We start from the raw sequence: 20014 nt of genomic DNA on the forward strand, positions 1-20014 counted from the left end.
TTGAATTTAATTCCGATGCAATTTCTGTGTTTCATCATCAATAAGAAGGTCCAAGGGATACACTAAACCTGAAGTGAAGCATCGGAATCTAAAACTGGACTCACAGGAGAGGTTCAAATCATAGGAAGATAGAGTGTCTGTCCTCTTGTACTTACGTCGGCATTGTGCCTTTTGTATTAAATTCGGATGCAAACTCTGTGTTTCATCGTCAATAAGAAGGTCCAAGGGATACAGTAAACCTGAAGTGAAGCATCGGAATCTAAAACTGGACTCACAGGAGAGGTTGAAATCATAGAAGGTTAGAGTGACAGTCCTGTTGTACTTAAGTCGGCATTGTGCCTTTTGAATTTAATTCCGATGCAATTTCTGTGTTTCATCGTCAATAAGAAGGTCCAAGGGATACAGTAAACCTGAAGTGAAGCATCGGAATCTAAAACTGGACTCACAGGATAGGTTCAAATCATAGAAACTGAGAGTGTCTGTCCTCTTTTACTTAAGTAGGCATTGTGCCTTTTGAATTTAATTCCGATGCAATTTCTGTGTTTCATCGTCAATAAGAAGGTGCAAGGTATACAGTAACCCTGAAGTGAAGCATCGGAAACTAAAACTGGACTTACAGGAGAGGTTCAAATCATAGAAAGTGAGAGTGTCAGTCCTCTTGTACTTAAGTCGACATTGTGCCATTTGTATTTAATTCGAATGCAATTTCTGTGTTTCATCGTTAATAGGAAGGTCCAAGGGATACAGTATACCTGAAGCGAAGCATCGGAATCTAAAACTGGACTCACAGGAGAGGTTCAAATCATAGAAATTTAGTGTCAGGCCTCTTTTTCTTACGTCGGCATTGTGGCTTTTGTATTAAATTCCGATGCAATTTCTGTGTTTCATCGCCAATAAGAACGTCCAAGTGATACAGTATACCTGAAGTGAAGCATCGGAATCTAAAACTGGACTCACTGGAGACGATCAAATCATAGAAAGTTAGAGTGTCAGGCCTCTTTTACTTACGTCGGCATTGTGGCTTTTGTATTGAATTCCGATGCAATTTCTATGTTTCATCGTCAATAAGAAAGTGCAAGGTATACAGTAAACCTGAAGTGAAGCATCGGAATCTAAAACTGGACTCACAGGAGAGGTTCAAACCATAGAAAGTGAGAGTGTCTGTCCTCTTTTACTTAAGTAGGCATTGGGCCTCTTGAATTTAATTCCGATGCAATTTCTGTGTTTCATCATCAATAAGAAGGTCCAAGGGATACACTAAACCTGAAGTGAAGCATCGGAATCTAAAACTGGACTCACAGGAGAGGTTCAAATATTAGAAAGTGAGAGTGTCAGTCCTCTTGTACTTAAGTCGACATTGTGCCATTTGTATTAAATTCGGATGCAATTTCTGTGTTTCATCGTTAGTAAGAAGGTCCAAGGGATACAGTATACCTGAAGCGAAGCATCGGAATCTAAAACTGGACTCACAGGAGAGGTTCAAATCATAGAAAGTTAGAGTGTCAGGCCTATTTTACTTACGTCGGCATTGTGGCTTTTGTATTAAATTCCGATGCAATTTCTATGTTTCATCGTCAATAAGAAGGTGCAAGGTATACAGTAAACCTGAAGTGAAGCATCGGTATTTAAAACTGGACTCACAGGAGAGGTTCAAATTATAGAAAGTTAGAGTGTCAGTCCTCTTGTACTTAAGTCGGCATTGTGCCATTTGTATGAAATTCGGATGCAATTCCTGTGTTTCATAGTCAATAAGAAGGTCCAAGGGATACACTAAACCTGAAGTGAAACATCGGAAACTAAAAGTGGACTCACAGGAGAGGTTCAAATCATAAAAAGTTAGAGTGTCACTCCTCTTGTACTTAAGTCGGTATTGTGCAATTTCTATTAAACTCGGATGCAATTTCTGTGTTTCATCGACAATAAGAAAGTCCAAGGGATACAGTAAACCAGAAGTGTAGCATCGGAATCTAAAACTGGACTCTCAGGAGAGGTTCAAATCATAGAAAGTTAGAATGTCAGGCCTCTTGTACATAAGTCGGCATTGAGCCTTTTGTATTATATTCGGATACAATTTCTGTGTTTCATCGTCAATAAGAACGTTCAAGGTATACAGGAAACCTGAAGTGAAGCATCGGAATCTAAAACTGGACTCACAGCAGAGGTACAAATCATAGAAAGTGAGAGTGTCAGTCCTCTTGTACTTAAGTCGACATTGTGCTATTTGAATTAAATTCGAATGCAATATATGTGTTTCATCGTTAATAAGAAAATCCAAGGGATACAGTATACCTGAAGTGAAGCATCGGAATCTAAAACTGGACTCACAGGAGAGGTTAAAATCATAGAAAGTTAGAGTGTCACTTTTTTTGTACTTAAATCGGTATTGTGCCGTTTGTATTAAACTCGGATGCAATTTCTGTGTTTCATCGACAATAAGAAAGTCCAAGGGATACAGTAAACCAGAAGTGAAGCATCGGAATCTAAAACTGGACTCTCCGGAGAGGTTCAAATCATAGAAAGTTAGAATGTCAGTCCTCTTGTACTTAAGTCGGCATTGTGCCTTTTGTATTAAATTCAGATACAATTTCTGTGTTTCATCGTCAATAAGAAGGTGCAAGGTATACAGGAAACCTGAAGTGAAGCATCGGAATCTAAAACTGGACTCACAGGAGAGGTACAAATCATAGAAAGTGAGAGTGTCAGTCCTCTTGTACTTAAGTCGACATTGTGCCATTTGTATTAAATTCGGATGCAATTTCTGTCTTTCATCGTTAATAAGAAGGTCCAAGGGATACAGTATACATGAAGTGAAGCATCGGAATCTAAAACTGGACTCACAGGAGAGGTTCAAATCATAGACAGTTAGAGTGTCAGGCCTCTTTTACTTACGTCGGCATTGTGGCTTTTGTATTAAATTCCGATGCAATTTCTATGTTTCATCGTCAATAAGAAGGTGCAAGGTATACAGTAAACCAGAAGTGAAGAATCGGTATTTAAAACTGGACTCACAGGAGAGGTTCAAATCATAGAATGTTAGAGTGTCAGTCCTCTTGTACTTAAGTCGGCATTGTGCCATTTGTATTAAATTCGGATGCAATTTCTGTGTTTCATCGTTAATAAGAAGGTCCAAGTGATACAGTATACCTGAAGTGAAGCATCGGAATCTAAAACTGGACTCACAGGAGAGGTTCAAATCATAGAAAGTTAGAGTGTTAGGCCTCTTTTACTTACGTCGGCATTGTGGCTTTTGTATTAAATTCCGATGCAATTTCTATGTTTCATCGTCAATAAGAAGGTGCAAGGTATACAGTAAACCAGAAGTGAAGAATCGGTATTTAAAACTGGACTCACTGGAGAGGTTCAAATCATAGAATGTTAGAGTGTCAGTCCTCTTGTACTTAAGTCGGCATTGTGCCATTTGTATTAAATTCGGATGCAATTTCTGTGTTTCAGCGTTAATAAGAATGTCCAAGGGATACAGTATACCTGAAGTGAAGCATCGGAATCTAAAACTGGACTCACAGGAGACGATCAAATCATAGAAAGTTAGAGTGTCAGGCCTCTTTTACTTACGTCGGCATTGTGGCTTTTGTATTAAATTCCGATGCAATTTCTATGTTTCATCGTCAATAAGAAGGTGCAAGGTATACAGTAAACCTGAAGTGAAGCATCGGAATCTAAAACTGGACTCACAGGAGAGGTTCAAATCATAGTAAGTGAGAGTGTCTGTCCTCTTTTACTTAAGTAGGCATTGTGCCTCTTGAATTTAATTCCGATGCAATTTCTGTGTTTCATCATCAATAAGAAGGTCCAAGGGATACACTAAACCTGAAGTGAAGCATCGGAATCTAAAACTGGACTCACAGGAGAGGTTCAAATCATAGAAAGATAGAGTGTCTGTCCTCTTGTACTTACGTCGGCATTGTGCCTTTTGTATTACATTCGGATGCAAACTCTGTGTTTCATCGTCAATAAGAAGGTCCAAGGGATACAGTAAACCTGAAGTGAAGCATCGGAATCTAAAACTGGACCTACAGGAGAGGTTGAAATCATAGAAGGTTAGAGTGTCAGTCCTGTTGTACTTAAGTCTGCATTGTGCCTCTTGAATTTAATTCCGATGCAATTTCTGTGTTTCATCATCAATAAGAAGGTCCAAGGGATACACTAAACCTGAAGTGAAGCATCGGAATCTAAAACTGGACTCACAGGAGAGGTTCAAATCATAGAAAGATAGAGTGTCTGTCCTCTTGTACTTACGTCGGCATTGTGCCTTTTGTATTACATTCGGATGCAAACTCTGTGTTTCATCGTCAATAAGAAGGTCCAAGGGATACAGTAAACCTGAAGTGAAGCATCGGAATCTAAAACTGGGCTCACAGGATAGGTTCAAATCATAGAAAGTGAGAGTGTCTGTCCTCTTTTACTTATGTAGGCATTGTGCCTCTTGAATTTAATTCCGATGCAATTTCTGTGTTTCATCATCAATAAGAAGGTCCAAGGGATACACTAAACCTGAAGTGAAGCATCGGAATCTAAAACTGGACTCACAGGAGAGGTTCAAATCATAGGAAGATAGAGTGTCTGTCCTCTTGTACTTACGTCGGCATTGTGCCTTTTGTATTAAATTCGGATGCAAACTCTGTGTTTCATCGTCAATAAGAAGGTCCAAGGGATACAGTAAACCTGAAGTGAAGCATCGGAATCTAAAACTGGACTCACAGGAGAGGTTGAAATCATAGAAAGTGAGAGTGTCAGTCCTCTTGTACTTAAGTCGGCATTGTGCCATTTGCATTAAATTCGGATGCAATTTCTGTGTTTCATCGTCAATAAGAAGGTCCAAGGGATACAGTAAACCTTCAGTGAAGCATCAGAATCTAAAACTGGACTCACAGGAGAGGTTCAAATCATAGAAAATTAGAGTGTCGGTCATCTTTTACTTAAGTCGGCATTGTGCCTTTTGTGTTAAATTCCGATGCAATTCCTGTGTTTCATGGTCAATCAGAAGTTGCAAGGTATACAGTAAAGCTGAAGTGAAGCATCGGAATCTAAAACTGGACTCACAGGAGAGGTCCAAATCATAGAATGATAGAGTGTCACTCCTCTTGTACTTCTGTCGGTATTGTGCCATTTGTATTAAACTCGGATGCAATTTCTGTGTTTCATCGTCAATAAGAAGGTCCAAGATATACAGTAAACCTGAAGTGAAGCATCGGAATCTAAAACTGGACTCACAGGAGAGGTGCAAATCATAGAAAGTTAGAGTGTCACTCCTCTTGTACTTAAGTCGGTATTGTGCCATTTGTATTAAACTCGGATGCAATTCCTGTGTTTCATAGTCAATAAGAAGGTCCAAGGGATACACTAAACCTGAAGTGAAACATCGGAAACTAAAACTGGACTCACAGGAGAGGTTCAAATCATAAAAAGTTAGAGTGTCACTCCTCTTGTACTTAAGTCGGTATTGTGCCATTTGTATTAAACTCGGATGCAATTTCTGTGTTTCATCGACAATAAGAAAGTCCAAGGTATACAGTAAACCAGAAGTGAAGCATCGGAATCTAAAACTGGACTCTCAGGAGACGTTCAAATCATAGAAAGTTAGAATGTCAGTCCTCTTATACTTAAGTCCGCATTGAGCCTTTTGTATTATATTCGGATACAATTTCTGTGTTTCATCGTCAATAAGAAGGTTCAAGGTATACAGGAAACCTGAAGTGACGCAGCGGAATCTAAAACTGGACTCACAGGAGAGGTACAAATCATTGAAAGTGAGAGTGTCAGTCCTCTTGTACTTAAGTCGACATTGTGCCATTTTAATTAAATTCGGATGCAATATCTGTGTTTCATCGTTAATAAGAAGGTCCAAGGGATACAGTATACCTGAAGTGAAGCATCTGAATCTAAAACTGGACTCACAGGAGAGTTTCAAATCATAGAATGTTAGAGTGTCACTCCTTTTGTACTTAAATCGGTATTGTGCCATTTGTATTAAACTCGGATGCAATTTCTGTGTTTCATCGACAATAAGAAAGTCCAAGGGATACAGTAAACCAGAAGTGATGCATCGGAATCTAAAACTGGACTCACAGGAGAGGTTCAAATCATAGAAAGTTAGAGTGTTAGGCCTCTTTTACTTACGTCGGCATTGTGGCTTTTGTATTAAATTCCGATGCAATTTCTATGTTTCATCGTCAATAAGAAGGTGCAAGGTATACAGTAAACCAGAAGTGAAGAATCGGTATTTAAAACTGGAATCACAGGAGAGGTTCAAATCATAGAATGTTAGAGTGTCAGTCCTCTTGTACTTAAGTCGGCATTGTGCCATTTGTATTAAATTCGGATGCAATTTCTGTGTTTCAGCGTTAATAAGAATGTCCAAGGGATACAGTATACCTGAAGTGAAGCATCGGAATCTAAAACTGGACTCACAGGAGACGATCAAATCATAGAAAGTTAGAGTGTCAGGCCTCTTTTACTTACGTCGGCATTGTGGCTTTTGTATTAAATTCCGATGCAATTTCTATGTTTCATCGTCAATAAGAAGGTGCAAGGTATACAGTAAACCTGAAGTGAAGCATCGGAATCTAAAACTGGACTCACAGGAGAGGTTCAAATCATAGAAAGTGAGAGTGTCTGTCCTCTTTTACTTATGTAGGCATTGTGCCTCTTGAATTTAATTCCGATGCTATTTCTGTGTTTCATCATCAATAAGAAGGTCCAAGGGATACACTAAACCTGAAGTGAAGCATCGGAATCTAAAACTGGACTCACAGGAGAGGTTCAAATCATAGGAAGATAGAGTGTCTGTCCTCTTGTACTTACGTCGGCATTGTGCCTTTTGTATTAAATTCGGATGCAAACTCTGTGTTTCATCGTCAATAAGAAGGTCCAAGGGATACAGTAAACCTGAAGTGAAGCATCGGAATCTAAAACTGGACTCACAGGAGAGGTTGAAATCATAGAAGGTTAGAGTGACAGTCCTGTTGTACTTAAGTCGGCATTGTGCCTTTTGAATTTAATTCCGATGCAATTTCTGTGTTTCATCGTCAATAAGAAGGTCCAAGGGATACAGTAAACCTGAAGTGAAGCATCGGAATCTAAAACTGGACTCACAGGATAGGTTCAAATCATAGAAACTGAGAGTGTCTGTCCTCTTTTACTTAAGTAGGCATTGTGCCTTTTGAATTTAATTCCGATGCAATTTCTGTGTTTCATCGTCAATAAGAAGGTGCAAGGTATACAGTAACCCTGAAGTGAAGCATCGGAAACTAAAACTGGACTTACAGGAGAGGTTCAAATCATAGAAAGTGAGAGTGTCAGTCCTCTTGTACTTAAGTCGACATTGTGCCATTTGTATTTAATTCGAATGCAATTTCTGTGTTTCATCGTTAATAGGAAGGTCCAAGGGATACAGTATACCTGAAGCGAAGCATCGGAATCTAAAACTGGACTCACAGGAGAGGTTCAAATCATAGAAAGTTAGTGTCAGGCCTCTTTTTCTTACGTCGGCATTGTGGCTTTTGTATTAAATTCCGATGCAATTTCTGTGTTTCATCGCCAATAAGAACGTCCAAGTGATACAGTATACCTGAAGTGAAGCATCGGAATCTAAAACTGGACTCACAGGAGACGATCAAATCATAGAAAGTTAGAGTGTCAGGCCTCTTTTACTTACGTCGGCATTGTGGCTTTTGTATTGAATTCCGATGCAATTTCTATGTTTCATCGTCAATAAGAAAGTGCAAGGTATACAGTAAACCTGAAGTGAAGCATCGGAATCTAAAACTGGACTCACAGGAGAGGTTCAAACCATAGAAAGTGAGAGTGTCTGTCCTCTTTTACTTAAGTAGGCATTGGGCCTCTTGAATTTAATTCCGATGCAATTTCTGTGTTTCATCATCAATAAGAAGGTCCAAGGGATACACTAAACCTGAAGTGAAGCATCGGAATCTAAAACTGGACTCACAGGAGAGGTTCAAATATTAGAAAGTGAGAGTGTCAGTCCTCTTGTACTTAAGTCGACATTGTGCCATTTGTATTAAATTCGGATGCAATTTCTGTGTTTCATCGTTAGTAAGAAGGTCCAAGGGATACAGTATACCTGAAGCGAAGCATCGGAATCTAAAACTGGACTCACAGGAGAGGTTCAAATCATAGAAAGTTAGAGTGTCAGGCCTATTTTACTTACGTCGGCATTGTGGCTTTTGTATTAAATTCCGATGCAATTTCTATGTTTCATCGTCAATAAGAAGGTGCAAGGTATACAGTAAACCTGAAGTGAAGCATCGGTATTTAAAACTGGACTCACAGGAGAGGTTCAAATTATAGAAAGTTAGAGTGTCAGTCCTCTTGTACTTAAGTCGGCATTGTGCCATTTGTATGAAATTCGGATGCAATTCCTGTGTTTCATAGTCAATAAGAAGGTCCAAGGGATACACTAAACCTGAAGTGAAACATCGGAAACTAAAAGTGGACTCACAGGAGAGGTTCAAATCATAAAAAGTTAGAGTGTCACTCCTCTTGTACTTAAGTCGGTATTGTGCAATTTCTATTAAACTCGGATGCAATTTCTGTGTTTCATCGACAATAAGAAAGTCCAAGGGATACAGTAAACCAGAAGTGTAGCATCGGAATCTAAAACTGGACTCTCAGGAGAGGTTCAAATCATAGAAAGTTAGAATGTCAGGCCTCTTGTACATAAGTCGGCATTGAGCCTTTTGTATTATATTCGGATACAATTTCTGTGTTTCATCGTCAATAAGAAGGTTCAAGGTATACAGGAAACCTGAAGTGAAGCATCGGAATCTAAAACTGGACTCACAGCAGAGGTACAAATCATAGAAAGTGAGAGTGTCAGTCCTCTTGTACTTAAGTCGACATTGTGCTATTTGAATTAAATTCGAATGCAATATATGTGTTTCATCGTTAATAAGAAAATCCAAGGGATACAGTATACCTGAAGTGAAGCATCGGAATCTAAAACTGGACTCACAGGAGAGGTTAAAATCATAGAAAGTTAGAGTGTCACTTTTTTTGTACTTAAATCGGTATTGTGCCGTTTGTATTAAACTCGGATGCAATTTCTGTGTTTCATCGACAATAAGAAAGTCCAAGGGATACAGTAAACCAGAAGTGAAGCATCGGAATCTAAAACTGGACTCTCCGGAGAGGTTCAAATCATAGAAAGTTAGAATGTCAGTCCTCTTGTACTTAAGTCGGCATTGTGCCTTTTGTATTAAATTCAGATACAATTTCTGTGTTTCATCGTCAATAAGAAGGTGCAAGGTATACAGGAAACCTGAAGTGAAGCATCGGAATCTAAAACTGGACTCACAGGAGAGGTACAAATCATAGAAAGTGAGAGTGTCAGTCCTCTTGTACTTAAGTCGACATTGTGCCATTTGTATTAAATTCGGATGCAATTTCTGCCTTTCATCGTTAATAAGAAGGTCCAAGGGATACAGTATACATGAAGTGAAGCATCGGAATCTAAAACTGGACTCACAGGAGAGGTTCAAATCATAGACAGTTAGAGTGTCAGGCCTCTTTTACTTACGTCGGCATTGTGGCTTTTGTATTAAATTCCGATGCAATTTCTATGTTTCATCGTCAATAAGAAGGTGCAAGGTATACAGTAAACCAGAAGTGAAGAATCGGTATTTAAAACTGGACTCACAGGAGAGGTTCAAATCATAGAATGTTAGAGTGTCAGTCCTCTTGTACTTAAGTCGGCATTGTGCCTCTTGAATTTAATTCCGATGCAATTTCTGTGTTTCATCATCAATAAGAAGGTCCAAGGGATACACTAAACCTGAAGTGAAGCATCGGAATCTAAAACTGGACTCACAGGAGAGGTTCAAATCATAGAAAGATAGAGTGTCTGTCCTCTTGTACTTACGTCGGCATTGTGCCTTTTGTATTACATTCGGATGCAAACTCTGTGTTTCATCGTCAATAAGAAGGTCCAAGGGATACAGTAAACCTGAAGTGAAGCATCGGAATCTAAAACTGGGCTCACAGGATAGGTTCAAATCATAGAAAGTGAGAGTGTCAGTCCTCTTGTACTTAAGTCGGCATTGTGCAATTTGTATTAAATTCGGATGCAATTTCTGTGTTTCATCGTTTGTAAGAAGGTCCAAGGGATACAGTATACCTGAAGCGAAGCATCGGAATCTAAAACTGGACTCACAGGAGAGGTTCAAATCATAGAAAGGTAATGTGTCAGGCCTATTTTACTTACGTCGGCATTGTGGCTTTTGTATTAAATTCCGATGCAATTTCTATGTTTCATCGTCAATAAGAAGGTGCAAGGTATACAGTAAACCTGAAGTGAAGCATCGGTATTTAAAACTGGACTCACAGGAGAGGTTCAAATTAAAGAAAGTTTGAGTGTCAGTCCTCTTGTACTTAAGTCGGCATTGTGCCATTTGTATTAAATTCGGATGCAATTCCTGTGTTTCATAGTCAATAAGAAGGTCCAAGGGATACACTAAACCTGAAGTGAAACATCGGAAACTAAAACTGGACTCACAGGAGAGGTTCAAATCATAAAAAGTTAGAGTGTCACTCCTCTTGTACTTAAGTCGGTATTGTGCCATTTGTATTAACCTCGGATGCAATTTCTGTGTTTCATCGACAATAAGAAAGTCCAAGGGATACAGTAAACCAGAAGTGTAGCATCGGAATCTAAAACTGGAGTCTCAGGAGAGGTTCAAATCATAGAAAGTTAGAATGTCAGTCCTCTTGTACTTAAGTCGGCATTGAGCCTTTTGTATTATATTCGGATACAATTTCTGTGTTTCATCGTCAATAAGAAGGTTCAAGGTATACAGGAAACCTGAAGTGAAGCATCGGAATCTAAAACTGGACTCACAGGAGAGGTACAAATCATAGAAACTGAGAGTGTCAGTCCTCTTGTACTTAAGTCGACATTGTGCCATTTGAATTAAATTCGGATGCAATATATGTGTTTCATCGTTAATAAGAAAATCCAAGGGATACAGTATACCTGAAGTGAAGCATCGGAATCTAAAACTGGACTCACAGGAGAGTTTCAAATCATAGAAAGTTAGAGTGTCACTCCTTTTGTACTTAAATCGGTATTGTGCCGTTTGTATTAAACTCGGATGCAATTTCTGTGTTTCATCGACAATAAGAAAGTCCAAGGGATACAGTAAACCAGAAGTGAAGCATCGGAATCTAAAACTGGACTCTCAGGAGAGGTTCAAATCATAGAAAGTTAGAATGTCAGTCCTCTTGTACTTAAGTCGGCATTGTGCCTTTTGTATTAAATTCAGATACAATTTCTGTGTTTCATCGTCAATAAGAAGGTGCAAGGTATACAGGAAACCTGAAGTGAAGCATCGGAATCTAAAACTGGACTCACAGGAGAGGTACAACTCATAGAAAGTGAGAGTGTCAGTCCTCTTGTACTTAAGTCGACATTGTGCCATTTGTATTAAATTCGTATGCAATTTCTGTGTTTCATCGTTAATAAGAAGGTCCAAGGGATACAGTATACCTGAAGTGAAGCATCGGAATCTAAAACTGGACTCACAGGAGAGGTTCAAATCATAGACAGTTAGAGTGTCAGGTCTCTTTTACTTACGTCGGCATTGTGCCTTTTGTATTAAATTCCGATGCAATCTCTATGTTTCATCGTCAATAAGAAGGTGCAAGGTATACAGTAAACCTGAAGTGTAGCATCGGAATCTAAAACTGGACTCACAGGAGAGGTTCAAATCACAGAAAGTGAGAGTGTCTGTCCTCTTTTACTTAAGTAGGCATTGTGCATCTTGAATTTAATTCCGATGCAATTTCTGTGTTTCATCGTCAATAAGGAGGTCCAAGGGATACAATAAACCTGAAGTGAAGCATCGGAATCTAAAACTGGACTCACAGGAGAGGTTCAAATCATAGAAAGTTAGAGTGTCTGTCCTCTTGTACTTACGTCGTCATTGTGCCTTTTGTATTAAATTCGGATGCAAACTCTGTGTTTCATCGTCAATAAGAAGGTCCAAGGGATACAGTAAACCTGAAGTGAAGCATCGGAATCTAAAACTGGACCTACAGGAGAGGTTGAAATCATAGAAGGTTAGAGTGTCAGTCCTGTTGTTCTTAAGTCGGTATTGTGCCTTTTGAATTTAATTCCGATGCAATTTCTGTGTTTCATCGTCAATAAGAAGGTCCAAGGGATACAGTAAACCTGAAGTGAAGCATCGGAATCTAAAACTGGACTCACAGGATAGGTGCAAATCATAGAAAGTGAGAGTGTCTGTCCTCTTTTACTTAACTAGGCATTGTGCCTTTTGAATTTAATTCCGATGCAATTTCTGTGTTTCATCGTCAATGAGAAGGTGCAAGGTATACAGTAACCCTGAAGTGAAGCATCGGAATCTAAAACTGGACTCACAGGAGAGGTTCAAATCATAGAAAGTGAGAGTGTCAGTACTCTTGTACTTAAGTCGACATTGTGCCATTTGTATTAAATTCGCATGCAATTTCTGTGTTTCATCATTAATAAGAAGGTCCAAGGGATACGGTATACCTTAAGTGAAGCATCGGAATCTAAAACTGGACTCACAGGAGAGGTTCAAATCATAGAAAGTTAGAGTGTCAGGCCTCTTTTACTTACGTCGGCACTGTGGCTTTTGTATTAAATTCCGATGCAATTTCTATGTTTCATCGTCAATAATAAGGTGCAAGGTATACAGTAAACCAGAAGTGAATCATCGGTATTTAAAACTGGACTCACATGAGAGGTTCAAATCACAGAAAGTTAGAGTGTCAGTCCTCTTGTACTGAAGTAGGCATTGTGCATTTTGAATTTAATTCCGATGCAATTTCTGTGTTTCATCGTCAATAAGAAGGCCCAAGGGTTTCACTAAACCTGAAGTGAAGCATCGGAATCTAAAACTGGACTCACAGGAGAGGTTCAAATCATAGAAAGTTAGAGTGTCTGTCCTCTTGTACTTAAGTCGGCATTGTGCCATTTGTATTATATTCGGATGCAATTTCTGTGTTTCATCATCAATAAGAAGGTCCAAGGGATACAGTAAACCTAAGGTGAAGCATCGGAATCTAAAACTGGACTCACAGGAGGCGTTCATATCATAGCAAGTGAGAGTGTCAGTCCTCTTGTACTTAAGTCGGCATTGTGCCATTTGTATTAAATTCGGATGCAATTTCTGTGTTTCATCGTGAATAAGAAGGTCCAAGGGATACAGTAAACCTTAAGTGAAGCATCAGAATCTAAAACTGGACTCACAGGAGAGGTTCAAATCACAGAGGGTTAGAGTGTCACTCCTCTTGTACTTAAGTCGGTATTGTGCCTTTAGTATTAAATTCGGATGCAATTTCTGTGTTTCATCGTCAATAAGAAGGTCCAAGGTATACAGTAAACCTGAAGTGAAGCATCGGAATCTAAAACTGGACTCACAGGAGAGGTTGAAATCATAGAAAGTTAGAGTGTCAGTCCTGTTGTACTTAAGTCGGCATTGTGCCTTTTGAATTTAATTCCGATGCTATTTCTGTGTTTCATCGTCAATAAGAAGGTCCAAGGGATACAATAAACCTGAAGTGAAGCATCGGAATCTAAAACTGTACTCACAGGAGAGGTTCAAATCATAGAAAGTGAGAGTGTCTGTCCTCTTTTACTTAAGTAGGCATTGTGCCTTTTGAATTTAATTCCGATGCAATTTCTGTGTTTCATCGTCAATAAGAAGGTGCAAGGCATACAGTAACCCTGAAGTGAAGCATCGGAATCTAAAACTGGACTTACAGGAGAGGTTCAAACCATACAAAGTGAGAGTGTCAGTCCTCTTGTACTTAAGTCTGCATTGTGCCTTTTGTATTAAATTCGGATGCAATGACTGTTGTTTCATCGTCAATAAAAAGTCCAAGGGATACAGTAAACCTGAAGTGAAGCATCAGAACCTAAACTGGTCTCACAGGAGAGGTTCAAATCATAGAATGTTAGAGTGTCACTCCTCTTGTACTTAAGTCGGTATTGTCCCATTTGTATTAAACTCGGATGCAATTTCTGTGTTTCATCGACAATAAGAAAGTCCAAGGCATACAGTAAACCAGAAGTGAAGCATCGGAATCTAAAACTGGACTCACAGGAGAGGTACAAATCATAGAAAGTGAGAGTGTCAGTCCTCTTGTACTTGAGTCGACATTGTGCCATTTGTATTAAATTCGGATGCAATTTCTGTGTTTCATCGTTAATAAGAAGGTCCAAGGGATACAGTATACCTGAAGTGAAGCATCGGAATCTAAAACTGGACTCACAGGAGAGGTTCAAATCATAGAAAGTTAGAGTGTCAGGCCTCTTTTACTTACGTTGGCATTGCGGCTTTTGTATTAAATTCCGATTCAATTTCTATGTTTCATCGTCAATAAGAAGGTGCATGGTATACAGTAAACCTGAAGTGAAGCATCGGAATCTAAAACTGGACTCACAGGAGAGGTTCAAATCATAGAAAGTGAGAGTGTCTGTCCTCTTTTACTGAAGTAGGCATTGTGCCTTTTGAATTTAATTCCGATGCAATTTCTGTGTTTCATCGTCAATAAGAAGGCCCAAGGGTTTCACTAAACCTGAAGTGAAGCATCGGAATCTAAAACTGGACTCACAGGAGAGGTTTAAATCATAGAAAGGTAGAGTGTCTGTCCTCTTGTACTTACGTCGGCATTGTGCCTTTTGTATTAAATTCGGATGCAAACTCTGTGTTTCATCGTCAATAAGAAGGTCCAAGGGATACAGTAAACCAATAGTGAAGCATCGGAATTTAAAACTGGACTCTCAGGAGAGGTTCATATCATAGAAAGTTAGAATGTCAGTCCTCTTGTACTTAAGTCGGCATTGAGCCTTTTGTACTAAATTCGGATACAATTTCAGTGTTTCATCGTCAATAAGAAGGTGCAAGGTATACAGGAAACCTGAAGTGAAGCATCGGAATCTAAAACTGGACTCACAGGAGAGGTTCAAATCATAGATAGTTAGAGAGTCAGGCCTCTTTTATTTACGTCTGCATTGTGGCTTTTGTATTAAATTCCGATGCAATTTCTATGTTTCATCGTCAATAAGAAGGTGCAAGGTATACAGTAAACCTGAAGTGAAGCATCGGAATCTAAAACTGGACTCACAGGAGAGGTTCAAATCATAGAAAGTGAGAGTGTCTGTCCTCTTTTACTTAAGTAGGCATTGTGCATTTTGAATTTAATTCCGATGCATTTTCTGTGTTTCATCGTCAATAAGAAGATCCAAGGGATTCACTAAACCTGAAGTGAAGCATCGGAATCTAAAACTGGACCAACAGGAGAGGTTGAAATCATAGATGGTTGGAGTGTCAGTCCTGTTGTACTTAAGTCGGCATTGTGCTTTTTGAATTTAATTCCGATGCAATTTCTGTGTTTCATCGTCAATAAGAAGGTCCAAGGGATACAGTAAACCTGAAGTGAAGCATCGGAATCTAAAACTGGACTCACAGGAGAGGTTCAAATCATAGAAAGTGAGAAAGTCTGTCCTCTTGCACTTAAGTAGGCATTGTGCTTTTGAATTTAATTCCGATGCAATATCTGTGTTTCATCGTCAATAAGAAGGTGCAAGGTATACAGTAACCCTGAAGTGAAGCATCGGAATCTAAAACTGGACTTACAGGAGAGGTTCAAATCATAGAAAGTGAGAGTGTCAGTCCTCTTGTACTTAAGACGGCATTGTGCCTTTTGTATTAAATTCGTATGCAATTTCTGTGTTTCATCGTCAATAAGAAGGTCCAAGGGATACAGTAAACCTGAAGTGAAGCATCAGAATCTAAAACTGGACTCACAGGAGAGGTTCAAATCATAGAAAGTGAGAGTGTCAGTCCTCTTGTACTTAAGTCGGCATTGTGCCATTTGTATTATATTCGGATGCAATTTATGTGTTTCATCGTCAATAAGAAGGTCCAAGGGATACAGTAAACCTAAAGTGAAGCATCGGAATCTAAAACTGGACTCACAGGAGTGGTTCAAATCATAGAAAGTGAGAGTGTCAGTCCTCTTGTACTTAAGTCGGCATTATGGCATTTGTATTAAATTCGGATGCAATTTCTGTGTTTCATCGTCAATAAGAAGGTCCAAGTGATACAGTAAACCTTAAGTGAAACATCGGAATCTAAAACTGGACTCACAGGAGAGGTTCAAATCATAGAAAGTTAGAGTGTCACTCCTCTTGTACTTAAGTCGGTATTGTGCCTTTTGTATTAAATTCGGATGCAATTTCTATGTTTTATCGTCAATAAGAAGGTCCAAGGGATACAGTAAAGCTGAAGTGAAGCATCGGAATCTAAAACTGACGTCACAGGAGAGGTTCGAAACTCAGAAAGTCAGAGTGTCCGTCCTCTTGTACTTAAGTCGTTATTGTGATATTTGTATTAAATTTGGATGCAATTTCTGTGTTTCATCGTCAATAAGAAGGTCCAAGGGATACAGTAAACTTGAAGTGAAGCATCTGAAACCAAAACTGGACTCACAGGAGAGGTTCAAATCATAGAAAGTGAGAGTGTCAGTCCTCTTTTACTTAGGTCGGCATTGTGCCTTTTGTATTTAATTCGGATGCAATTTCTGTGTTTCATCGCCAATAAGAAGGACCAAGGGATACAGTAAACCTGAAGTGAAGCATCGGAATCTAAACCTGGACTCACAGGAGAGGTTCAAATCATAGAAAGTGAGAGTGTCAGTCCTCTTTTACCTAAGTCGGCATTGTGCCTTTTGTATTAAATACGGATGCAATTTCTGTGTTTCATTGTCAATAAGAAGGTCCAAGGGATACAGTACACCTGAAGAGAAGCATCAGAATCTAAAACTGGACTCACAGGAGAGGTTCAAATCATAGAAACTTAGAATATCAGTCCTCTTGTACTTCAGTGGGCATTGTGCATTTTGTATTAAATTCGGATGCAATTTCTGTGTTTCGTCGTCAATAAGAAGGTGCAAGGTATACAGTATCCCTGAAGTGAAGCATCGGAATCTAAAACTGGACTTACAGGAGAGGTTCAAATCATAGAAATTGAGAGTGTCAGTCCTCTTGTACTTATGTCGGCATTGTGGCATTTGTATTACATTCGGATGCAATTTCTGTGTTTCATCGTCAATAAGAAGGTCCAAGGGATACAGTAAACCTGAAGTGAAGCATCGGAATCTAAAACTGGAATCACAGGAGAGGTTCAAATCATAGAAAGTGAGAGTGTCAGTCCTCTTTTACTTACGTCGGCATTGTGCCTTTTGTATTAAATTCGGATGCAATTTCTGTGTTTTATTGTCAATAAGAAGGTCCAAGTGATACAGTACACCTGAAGTGAAGCATCAGAATCTGAAACTGGACTCACAGGAGAGGTTCAAATCATAGAAAGTGAGAGTGTCAGTCCTCTTGTACTTAAGTCGGCATTGTGCCATTTGTATTATATTCGGATGCAATTTATGTGTTTCATCGTCAATAAGAAGGTCCAAGGGATACAGTAAACCTAAAGTCAAGCATCGGAATCTAAAACTAGACTCACAGGAGTGGTTCAAATCATAGAAAGTGAGAGTGTCAGTCCTCTTGTACTTAAGTCGGCATTGTGCCATTTGTATTAAATTCGGATGCAATTTCTGTGATTCATCGTCAATAAGAAGGTCCAAGGGATACAGTAAACCTTAAGTGAAGCATCAGAATCTAAAACTGGACTCACAGGAGGGGTTCAAATCATAGAGAGTAAGAGTGTCACTCCTCTTGTACTTAGGTCGGCATTGTGCCTTTAGTATTAAATTCGGATGCAATTTCTGTGTTTCATCGTCAATTAGAAGGTCCAAGGGATACAGTAAACCTGAAGTGAAGCATCGGAATCTAAAACTGGGCTCACAGGAGAGGTTCAAATCATAGAAAGTTAGAGTGTCTGTCCTCTTGTACATACGTCGTCATTGTGCTTTTTGTATTAAATTGGGATGCAAACTCTGTGTTTCATCGTCAATAAGAAGGTCCAAGGGATACAGTAAACCTGAAGTAATGCATCGGAATCTAAAACTGGACCTACAGGAGAGGTTGAAATCATAGAAGGTTAGAGTGTCAGTCCTGTTGTACTTAAGTCGGCATTGTGCCTTTTGAATTTAATTCCGATGCAATTTCTGTGTTTCATCGTCAATAAGAACGTCCAAGGGATACAGTAAAGCTGAAGTGAAGCATCGGAATCTAAAACTGACGTCACAGGAGAGGTTCGAAACTCAGAAAGTCAGAGTGTCCGTCCTCTTGTACTTAAGTCGTTATTGTGCCATTTGTATTAAATTTGGATGCAATTTCAGTGTTTCATCGTCAATAAGAAGGTCCAAGGGATACAGTAAACCTGAAGTGAAGCATCGGAAAGTAAAACTGGACTCACAGGAGGGGTTCAAATCATAGAAAGTGAGAGTGTCAGTCCTCTTTTACCTAAGTCGGCATTGTGCCTTTTGTATTAAATACGGATGCAATTTCTGTGTTTCATTGTCAATAAGAAGATCCAAGGGATACAGTACACCTGAAGACAAGCATCAGAATCTAAAACTGGACTCACAGGAGAGGTTCAAATCATAGAAACTTAGAATGTCAGTCCTCTTGTACTTCAGTGGGCATTGTGCCTTTTGTATTAAATTCGGATGCAATTTCTGTGTTTCATCGTCAATAAGAAGGTGCAAGGTATACAGTATCCCTGAAGTGAAGCATCGGAATCTAAAACTGGACTTACAGGAGAGGTTCAAATCATAGAAATTGAGAGTGTCAGTCCTCTTGTACTTAAGTCGGCATTGTGGCATTTGTATTAAATTCGGATGCAATTTCTGTGTTTCATCGTCAATAAGAAGGTCCAAGGGATACAGTAAACCTGAAGGCAAGCATCGGAATCTAAAACTGGACTCACAGGAGAGGCTCAAATCATAGAAAGTGAGAGTGTCAGTCCTCTTGTACTTAAGTCGGCATTGTGCCATTTGTATTAAATTCGGATGCAATTTCTGTGTTTCATCGTCAATAAGAAGGTCCAACAGATACAGTAAACCTGAAGTGAAGCATCGGAATCTAAAACTGGACTCACAGGAGCGGTTCATATCATTGAAAGATAGAGTGTCAGTCCTCTTATACTTAAGTCGGCATTGTGCCTTTTATATTTAATTCGAATGCAAACTCTGTGTTTCATCGTCAACAAGAAGGTCCAAGGGATACAGTAAACGTGAAGTGAAGCATCGGAATCTAAAACTGGACTCACAGGAGAGGTTCAAAACATAGAAAGTGAGAGTGTCAGTCCTCTTGTACTTAAGTCGGCATTATGGCATTTGTATTAAATTCGGATGCAATTTCTGTGTTTCATCGTCAATAAGAAGGTCCAAGTGACACAGTAAACCTTAAGTGAAACATCGGAATCTAAAACTGGACTCACAGGAGAGGTTCAAATCATAGAAAGTTAGAGTGTCACTCCTCATGTACTTAAGTCGGTATTGTGCCTTTTGTATTAAATTCGGATGCAATTTCTATGTTTAATCGTCAATAAGAAGGTCGAAGGGATACAGTAAAGCTGAAGCGAAGCATCGGAATCTAAAACTGACGTCACAGGAGAGGTTCGAAACTCAGAAAGTCAGAGTGTCCGTCCTCTTGTACTTAAGTCGTTATTGTGCCATTTGTATTAAATTTGGATGCAATTTCTGTGTTTCATCGTCAATAAGAAGGTCCAAGGGATACAGTAAACCTGAAGTGAAGCATCTGAATCCAAAACTGGACTCACAGGAGAAGTTCAAATCATAGAAAAGGAGAGTGTCAGGCCTCTTTTACTTAAGTCGGTATTGTGCCTTTTGTATTAAATTCGGATGCAATTTCTGTGTTTCATCGTCAATAAGAAGGACCAAGGGATACAGTAAACCTGAAGTGAAGCATCGGAATCTAAAACTGGACTCACAGGAGAGGTTCAAATCATAGAAAGTGAGAGTGTCAGTCCTCTTTTACCTAAGTCGGCATTGTGCCTTTTGTATTAAATAC

This window comes from Schistocerca americana, chromosome 9 (genome assembly GCF_021461395.2).
Source record: "Schistocerca americana isolate TAMUIC-IGC-003095 chromosome 9, iqSchAmer2.1, whole genome shotgun sequence".
Taxonomy (NCBI): domain Eukaryota; kingdom Metazoa; phylum Arthropoda; class Insecta; order Orthoptera; family Acrididae; genus Schistocerca; species Schistocerca americana.